This window comes from Agelaius phoeniceus, chromosome 7 (genome assembly GCF_051311805.1).
Source record: "Agelaius phoeniceus isolate bAgePho1 chromosome 7, bAgePho1.hap1, whole genome shotgun sequence".
NCBI classification, from domain to species: Eukaryota; Metazoa; Chordata; class Aves; order Passeriformes; family Icteridae; genus Agelaius; species Agelaius phoeniceus.
In genome coordinates, this window is record NC_135271.1 from 19,398,876 (window position 1) to 19,408,346 (window position 9,471).

Below are 9,471 nucleotides of genomic sequence, written 5' to 3' on the forward strand. Positions count from 1 at the left end.
TCTAACATGACCTAAAATGTATCATTGCCTTGTAGGCAGTGAGACCATTTCCAGGAGGAATAGCTCAGTTATCTGTTTGGAGGAAATTCCTTCAGCCCCTGGGCCTTTTACCCTTTGCTCCTGATCACTTTGAGACAAGCAATTAGAAAATCTCCAGCTTAGGAACCATTCTGCCCTCGGGGCAGCTCCTGCTCTTTGTGAAAAACTCAATTTGGATTGCTGAAATTGTAACGTGTCCTCTGAATATTGTTGTTAATACATTTTAAGAAACTGAAATAATTATAAGGATTGGAGAGTGTTCAGAGCATTTCACAGTGACTGGTCAAAGTTCACACTCTTTTGCTCTCAGTGAGAAGGAAAAAATTAATATAAGACTAAATTCACAGCATTGCATGACAGGCAACTGAATTATCACTCCTAAGAGAAAATCTAGCTTTGGAGAAAACTTCAGATGGCTGTGAGATATTTTTTTATGGTCTTTACCGTCTTAATTTCACACATATAAATTCACAAAAAAGAACTATCCATACATTAGGTTGGAAAAGTCCAGTGTTAAATTCAGCTGTATTTTTATTCAGGAAGACAAGACATCTTCACTCTGCTTTGAGTGCTGTGCATGGCTTCAACATGCAACTACCTGATGGAAGATCACCATTTGTATTGCAAAAGTTGGAAAGAACTTCTCATTTTTTTAATATCAATTTATAGCAGAGGGACCCTCTCGTGTTTTTTGTGGTTCAGAGTACATAACCTCTCCAATGTGCTTTTCATGCATGCTCAGCAATGGGCCAGCAAGGTGTGTGAAGTAGCCATGCTGCAGGTAACATGAAGAAAGCTGTAAGCTGAGCCTAGAACTCCTGGGTCCACAGCTGGACATTGATCATTCTGGGCAGAAATACAGACAAACAAGAATGGGCACTTAGTTGTAGGAGAGAACAAATTTATCCAGAGGGCTGTGTTGTATGAACAGATTTAAAACAATTACATAAGTAAGAAAGGGAAGATTTTCCCTTGTGTAAAACTAGGATTTGAAAGATGGTATGTCAGATATCTTTCCAACAGTTAGTGGTTTTTTGTACGAATTTAAAGAAACAGGCAGAATACCAATTTGTGTCTTTTTGGACTCTCTCTTGCAGCAGGCTGTGATTTGCCAACTTCTCCACTTCAGATACGTTTGCCCTGTGTTCACCACCATGAGAGTGTGGGGATTTATTCAGGAACCTGAAAGAGGAAACAGATAACTGCAGAGGCTCAGGCCAACACTGGCAAGAAGCAGGAATGTCAGTCCACAGTGTGGGTTCTCTTCTTACTTTTTCTACCTCTGTTGGGGTCAGGATTGAAGGCACTGGAGACGATGGTTCATGTTCACACTCAGGTGCTTATTGTTCTTATCAGTGTCACAGCCTCACAGCCTTATTAAGTCTTTGATTAGCAAGGCATAAAATGCCTATCTCTTGCTACAAGGTCTTTTAAGGCTTAACTATCCAATTAAGAAATGACACCTAAATTATCTTCTCTTTTAATCCAATAACTGATCACTTGAAGCCCGCAGTGTGGACTTTTCTGTCCAATTACAAAATATCACCCAAACCCATGAAGAAGAAGGAAGAAGAAGGTAAAGAACAACCGTCTCCACCCTAAAACCTCTGTCTTGCTTCATATTTATTACTATATTCTAAAACCCCAAACTCTAAGTTTCCCACCCTGTGATATTACACACTTCTAACCAACTACACACCCATAATCCCAATGCTATCAATCTATTTTGGAACCCCTCTCTACAGCCCAAGGTCAAATGCGGTGCTCTCCTGTGAGTCTGCACCCCCCAGCACAGAAAGCTCAAAATTCTCAGCATCCAGGGTTCCACCAGGTAGCTAAAGGATTTGGTGTTACTGAATATCAGGATCTGGGGAAAGAGGTGACCCTGCAGGTTTGTGACCCTGCAGATTTCTGAGCATGCAGATTTGCAGGTTTCTGAGTGTGGAGATTTGCAGATTTCTGAGTGTGCAGATTTCTGAGCATGCAGATTTGCAGATGTCTGAGTGTGCAGGTTTCTGAGTGTGCAGGTTTCTGAGCATGCAGATTTGCAGATTTCTGAGTGTGCAGATTTTGAGTGTGTAGATTTCTAAGTATGCAGATTTGCAGGTTTCAGGGCATGTAGGTTTCTGAGCATGCAGATTTGCAGATTCCTGAGTGTGCAGATTTCTGAGGGTGCAGATTTTGAGTGTGTAGATTTCTAAGTGTGCAGATTTGCAGGTTTCTGAGCATGCAGATTTGGGAGTCTGCAGATTTGCAGGCATCTGAGTGTGCAGATGTCTGAGTGTGCAGATTTGCAGATTTGTGAGCATGCAGATTTCAGATTTCTGAGCATGCAGATTTCTGAGCATGCAGATTTCTTTACATGCAGATTTGCAGGTTTCTCAGCATGCCGATTTCTCAGCATGCAGATTTGCAGATTTCTCAGCATGCAGGTTTCTCAGCATGCAAATTTCTCATCATGCAGATTTCTGAGCATGCAGATTTCTTTACATGCAGATTTGCAGGTTTCTCAGCATGCCGATTTCTCAGCATGCAGATTTGCAGATTTCTCAGCATGCAGATTTCTCAGCATACAGATTTCTCAGCATGCAGATTTCTCAGCATGCAGATTTCTTTACAAGCAGATTTGCAGGTTTCTCAGCATGCAGATTTGTGGCGGTCCCAGCGGTGTCGCTGCCCCGGCTGCCGGCGCAGTGGTTCCCTTGGAAGGGAGCCCTGGTGGAGGTTTGTGCCCAAGGGAGCTGCATGAATCAGCAATCTGCCACTGCTGCTTTGGAGGGATGAGAGCTGGGCCGAGCTCCTGGTGAGCAGGCTGAGTGGTTTTGTTACTGGGACAACAGGGGTAAACTTCAGCTGTGTGCAGGCCTTTCCAAGGAGAATACTGGCACAGTCCAGCTGGGAGCAGAACTGGACTCGTGCAGCCTGTGCATCACAGACACGAACAAATCTTAGTGCTGTTGTGATCAGATGGAGAAAAATATTTGTAATCTAATTAGCTTGGGCTGGGGGAAGGAAAGTCTGGAGTCATGGACAAGCCACATTGTTTGAAATTGTCTGAAAAGACAAAAAAAAATTCTTCTGCAAAAATTATCTTGGCAAATTCCTCTCATTTCCAAGAGCAGACAGATGAGTGTTTTAGATATAAAGCATGACTCACAAATTGAATATAAACCTGGAATGTTTTAAGGATTTGAATGTACTGACTAAAAGGACAAAGCCCAAAGCATCTCTGCTTTGAGTGACATCAGAAAACATGACAAAAACCTGAAGCTTTCTTATTTTGCCCCAAATATGAATAGCATATTATTTTTTTTTTAAATCTAGGATTATTGTTCAAGGTAAGAAGATACAAAATAATATTAAAGATATTAAGTCAGTGTGCTGTTATCTCTTGAAATGTATTTAAAGTGAGAGAAGGCAAGATTAGATTAGATATTAGGAAGAAATATCCAATCCTTAGATTAGATATTAGGAAGAGAAGCTGTGGCTGCCCCATCCCTGTGGGCACTACAGGAGGCACAGAGGAGCCTCAGAGCTGACTCAACACCGCTGTTCCAGGCTGCTCCTAAAGCTCCAACAGGCCGCTGGAAGGAAGGAAGGGCAGGAAGCAGCTCCAGGCAGAGCCTCTGGAAGCTGAAGGAGGCAGCTGGAGTTTGTGTTAGAGCAGATCTGAGTTCTAGACAGGACCGTGTTGTTATCAGGGAGAGCCACACTGCAAGGCAGGGAACTAAAAACTGGGCTCTGCACCAGTAATTGGTGATGAGAGTAGATTTAATCCACTGTGCTTGAAATGATGCTGTGTGTTGACAAAAGGAAAATGTTAGGGATGAAAAAACCCTATATATATAGGTCTAAATGGCATATGACATATATTGGGCTAAATGACAAGACCAGAGAGAAAAAAATATGATAAATTTTAGCATTTCACAGTTTTGCTTTTCACATTCTGTATTTTGGATGTACAAAATATTTTGATTTTCTGTTCTGTATTTTATCCTAGCCTTTTCAAAATAATGAACCTTTTCCTTACAAAACAAATTCTTAATGAAAAATTTCTACTTGTTGTAAAAGTAAACAATTATTTCCTTCACTATTTCCTTAATATTTGGAAACTATAATTCTGTAAAGAATTTTAAAAAAAGGTGGTTGGCTGATTTTCTTAGAGGGGAGTTTAGTTACTGTATTTCATGGTAGAAATGGAGTTTAGTCTGTAGCATTTGTTTTATTGCCAATGTCTGTGCTTTTGTGCGTTTACAAAATGCACGTTCACCCACTCACACAGATCTTGAGTGAGACAGTTCTTGAAGGCTTATAAGCTTTCTCTACCACCTTTTTTTTTCATTCTTTCAAGATATCTTCAGTGTCTTTGCCTAGAAAAACTATATTTGTGACTCTTTGCTGAATTGTGGGCCATACCAGGTATGGAGGCATGTGGTAAGTGGACAACAGTAATTTTTGACACAAAATTATTAAACAAGGACCTAATACTAGAAGATGCTGATTTACAGATTCAAAATATTCCCTGGGCTGCTGGAGAGCTTTGTTTTACTTCCCCATTTGCTACTGATGGGACAACTGTGCTTGGGTGTCTGCCAGAGTACATATTCCAGAAAAAAGTACTTCATGGTTTAAAATATTTTCTTCCAACAGAAATAAAGCAATTTAAGTAAAAAACTCCACAGACCTATTTTTATTCTGGAGGAAGAGTGTTCTCAATGGGAGTAGCTAGTCTGGAATAGCTATTGTGCTAAACTGCCAGTGTATGAAGGGAGCACTTGCTGATGGGTACTGCTACAGATTTAAAAAACAAACCAAAATAATAAAAATTAAATTAGCTGCTGAAAAGGACATCTTGGCTCTTAGAACAGAGCCAAGATAGACCCAAAGCAAGCAAGATAGCTAAATAAAATAAGTATTTAAACAATAAAAGATCAGAATATGTTTGGCCCTGTTCAAATTCACAGGAGAAGTGAAGGTCTCAAGGAGCTTTTCTCTTGCAGATGTTCCTGTATGGCTTACGGGAAAGAAGAGAATAATCCAGTGTCAGCTAAAAAGGGAGCCCTGAACAAGTTTACTTCCAGGATGGCTGGGTGCTCAGAGACCTGCACTGAACTGACAGGTAAAAGTGGCTCTTGTCATGAGAGCTCAGCTCCTGCTCTCTGAGCTCTGGCAGGGCAGACGCAGCTCTGCGAGGCTGGGTGTGCCTGGGGCTCACAGCTCCTTGGCAGTGCAGCCTTCAGAGGCACTCAGGCTCATCTGCAGGTGAATTCACTCTGAGCCTCAAAGCAGAGTGCTGGGATTTTACTGACACATCCTTGGAGAGGCTAAAATATTGTCATTTCCCATCACATGACCATGCTGAGTATTTACAGATAAGAAAGGGAGCTAGCAAAAATATAGTGACAAGATCAAAGCAAATGGGGAGAAGAAAATTCTTTCTTGCTGAATTTTCTGTCATCACTAAAATGAGAACATGTTGTTCTCACCATGCATTTGTTAGTGAGAGGATCTTCCTGTTCTCAATTTTTAAACAGTTATTTACACTTCACATGAGGAAAAGTCTGTTGGGCCTTTGTCTGCAGTCAAAAGAACATACTAGATGATATTTCATGTATCTTTAGTATGTCCTTTGAACTGCCTTGTTTAAAAAATGGAGTATAAAAATGGTGATACAGAAATGCCTGCCAGCATCCTCCTTTAAATTTAAACATCTCTCTTATGCAAGGAAATGTAATTTTGGACCTGTAATTATCACACAGTGCAGATAATGCACTGGTCAAAATCACACTAGGTCTAGAAAAGGAGATTCACTGCAATACCCTGCTGATGATGGCAATGAGGCAGCAGTGATAAAAACCCTCTAATCTTAGCAACAAGGGACCCATTTTTGCTGGGTACCCCTGTGTTCTCTCCTATTGTGCCCTAAAGCCAGATGTACATGTAATGATTTCAGTACATCACATCTCTCAGTTCATTGTGGGCCTGAGAACATAACGCAAAAGCCAGGAAAAGGTGGTAATTTCAGTGTCAGTTTTCTAAAGGCATCATTAACTTGATTCTTTCATTGTGTATTTTAATGTACTTCAGAGCACATTTTCTCCCTTTGTTGTAATTCACATTCTCCTGTAGATGTCAATTATTTGAGACTTGAAGGAAATTTTGATTCTCTAAGTGTTCCTTGCTAAACGCACAGCATGTCCATCAGAGTGCACGGCTACCTTGCCCTTGATTAGAGGACACACCCCTATCAAGAGTTTTAAAACCTGATGGTTTTCCTGGCTGTAGGTGATAGTGCACTTTCAGAGGCTGCTTCAAATAAGTGCTGTAAAAGAAATGTATAGGACTTCAGCAAAGATATGGACAGAGCCCATACAGGAGAGTTAGAATGAACAGAGAGTCAGCTGGTCAAATGCAAAATAAGTGGAAAAACCACAGATTCTGACTCATTCTGCATTTGACCAGCTGACTTCACTTGTGGTTGTTAAGAAAAACAGTAATTTTCTTCTTCCCAGTAATTTTTAAGAAGCTGGTGAATGGAACATGCCAAAAGTGTTCCATGGGCAGACTGCATGGATACTGCTGGTTTGTGAAAATGATAACAGTGCTAGTTCAAGGAGTCGTGGAAGCAAGCAGGGAAAATTTGCTTCTTAAGTTTTACTTATTTAATGGTGCACACCCACCTGTATTTAACCCAAACTCACACTAGTCCTCTGCGATTTAGTTAGTTGCAGTTCAGAGGGAACCACTACTAGCCTTTTTATTCTATAGATTACTGCTTTCAGATGCAACCAAGGGAGACTTTATTCAGAAAGAATTTTCAACCTTTAAAAAGCTCATGCTCAGTTCAGGACTGTTAGGATGGTCTGGATGTCTTATCCAAACTGCTCCACTTAAGTCTATGGGAACTTTCCTATCTAGCCTAGACAAAAGAGATAGTATTTAATTCTACAGTAAATACCTCAGACAGTAAGTCTTGCTTTAACAAAATAAGAATGATTTCTTTGTCTTGGCACTCATTGTTGGGAACTGGGCTGGATGGCTAAGGAATTCATTGTGTAGAATCACTGTAGATAAGGCCAGATGATATCATGTTGAGCATAAAAGAAGGGAAATTAAAAAAAGAGAAGGTAAAAGAGATGTGTGGAGTTGCTGTCCCTTCCTTTCTGCTAAGTGGGTTGTGTCCACTGCTGCTAATGGAGGAAGCCCCAGGCTTAATTTTTTTTTTTTTTTTCCTCTCATCAGCATGTCTGTGTCTGGAAAACCAGTGGGCATTGTCTGCAACTAGATGGGTGTGCAATTTGTCTTTATTCTAAACTGCAATTCTTTTACAAGGACAGAAGAGAGACTGTTTTTGGAATTCTTCAATCAGAGACAGCCCCCTTCTGTACAAGCATCTCTTTTATTCACTTTCTCTTTGGTTTGTGCTTTTTTTTGTTTGGTTGGTTTGTTTTGTTTGTTTTTGTAACACTGCTCTATAAGCTTTGCATGCTAATGCTGTCTCTGGTCAGAACCACAGAATGTTCTGGGCTGGAAGGGACCCACAAGGACCATTGGGTCCAACTCTAAAGGGAATGGTCTGAGCAGGGATTGAGCCCATGACCTTGGTGTTATTTGCTCTCAGTGTGCTCTGTATTTCAGTAATTCTATGCTTTATTTATTTTATGCTTCTGCTGCATTGGGAACAGGATAAATTCCTAGATTTGCCTGGCTTTCAATTTGCAGCCATCACTGCATTAGGAACAGTTGGGGATTCCTGCTCCCATCAGTTGTTTCAGCAGCACTAAAAGGCAAAAGCAAGGAGTGCTTGAGGAGAAAGTCAGCTCAGCAGGGAGAGTCCAGCCAGAAGCCAGCTCTGTGCATTCTTCCCTGCAGGAAGGAGCAATGCCAGTTACTCTCAGTGCCAGAACAACTTTGCCTGGCAAATGAGTGAGGTAAAGGCTCTCTGAGGCTGCACTTCCTTCACCCCTGTGCCATGAAACTCAGGGAGTGCTGGTGACTGCCCCCCTGCACTGCTCCTGCACAGCTGGGAAAGGATGCTGGGCTGGAGCAGTTTCCATCTCCAGTTTCCATCTTTGGGGATGGCTGGTGGAAAGGAAAGCATCTTGCAGAACACAGATTACTGCTGGGGCCTGGCCTTTGGTGAATACTAAGAAATGGGAGGAAGATTTTATTTGAAATAATAAAAATCATGGCAGTGCTGGAGAAATACTGAGACCTGAGGTGCTGGGACAGGCAGTAAGGTGTAAAACTCAAAATTTTTTGCTGGAATTTAAAGTATATTTTACCACTTTAAATGCTTGTACTTCTAAAAAAACCCTCACTTTACGTGGCTTAAAAGATAAAAATCTTTTTCCATTATATAATGAAAACATAATTATATAATGAAAACATAATTATAAGTAGTGCTGTTGTTGTCTGCAACAAAAACACATTTAGAGAGTTTTGCTACTAGCATGTTTCTATTTTTGCTTTCAATATTTTCATTATTTCTGTGAAAGCTTCCTGATTGAACCTTCTTCTCTCAGAATTTTTTACACATGAATTGCAGATCATTCTAATAAGCTTTTTAATTACAGCTAGAGAAGACTATTTAGAGCACTCCTGACTGTTAGAAACAAGTCCATGTGGGGAAAAATAAGAGGTAATTAGTTTTACATGAAAAATAGCTGCTGTCATTTTCCACTGACAGAAGGAAAGGAAAACAATTTTTACACCTCATACCAAATGCACACTTGGACTGGAAAGGACTGTTTGGCTCAGAGTCCATACCTTGAATTTATCTGAAATTTAACTAGTTGTACTACAGGTATTTGCTATGAAAATTTCGAAGGCCTTGATATTCTAACTTTCTAAATTCTTGTAGCAAGTCATCATCTTGCATCATCTGGATAAAGAGTATCCCAGTTATGTTAAAATAGAGATGCTTTTTGTAAGAAGGCATTTTGAAGGCATTGATATTCTAACTTTCTAAATTCTTACAGCAAGCCCATTGCATCATCTGGATAAAGAGTATCCCAGTTATGTTAAATAGAGATGCTTTTTGTAAGAGGGTTGGAAATATGAAAATCAAGGCATTGTCAGTGCACTGTGCTATAACCCAATGGAATAGTATAAAAAAATAATAAACTAGTAAAATAAATAGTGAAAAAAATAGTAGAATAGTATAAATAAAGAAATAATGAACTTGAGGAATTTTCAGGTCGTCTCAGACCGAGAGCTCTTGCTGTGAATTTTCTTGTTGCAGATCCTGAAGTATCTCTGGTGGCTGAATGCCTGCAGGCTCTGGAAGCAAACCCTGGAGTAAGGAAATTTTTACTGCAATCAACTGCCTAAACTATGCCAGAAGGAGCCAGTGCTTGAGGACAGCTGCTGGAGGGCAGTTGGCATCCCAGGATGGGAGTTCCTGGTGAGGATCAGGTCAGGTATGGGCCC

The 9,471-nt window shown here is 40.5% G+C and overlaps 1 long non-coding RNA gene across 1 annotated transcript in view; it reads left to right on the plus strand.

The window, feature by feature from the left end:
* The window catches only part of LOC143694450 (uncharacterized), a 43,548-nt gene extending 34,097 nt beyond the window's left edge, over positions 1 to 9,451 (plus strand). The window contains exons 5-6 of the long non-coding RNA XR_013182934.1: positions 5,040 to 5,158; positions 9,284 to 9,451. This is a non-coding gene — a long non-coding RNA (uncharacterized LOC143694450). The remainder of the gene's footprint in view (positions 1 to 5,039; positions 5,159 to 9,283) is intronic.
* The last annotated feature ends 20 nt before the right edge of the window (positions 9,452 to 9,471 follow it).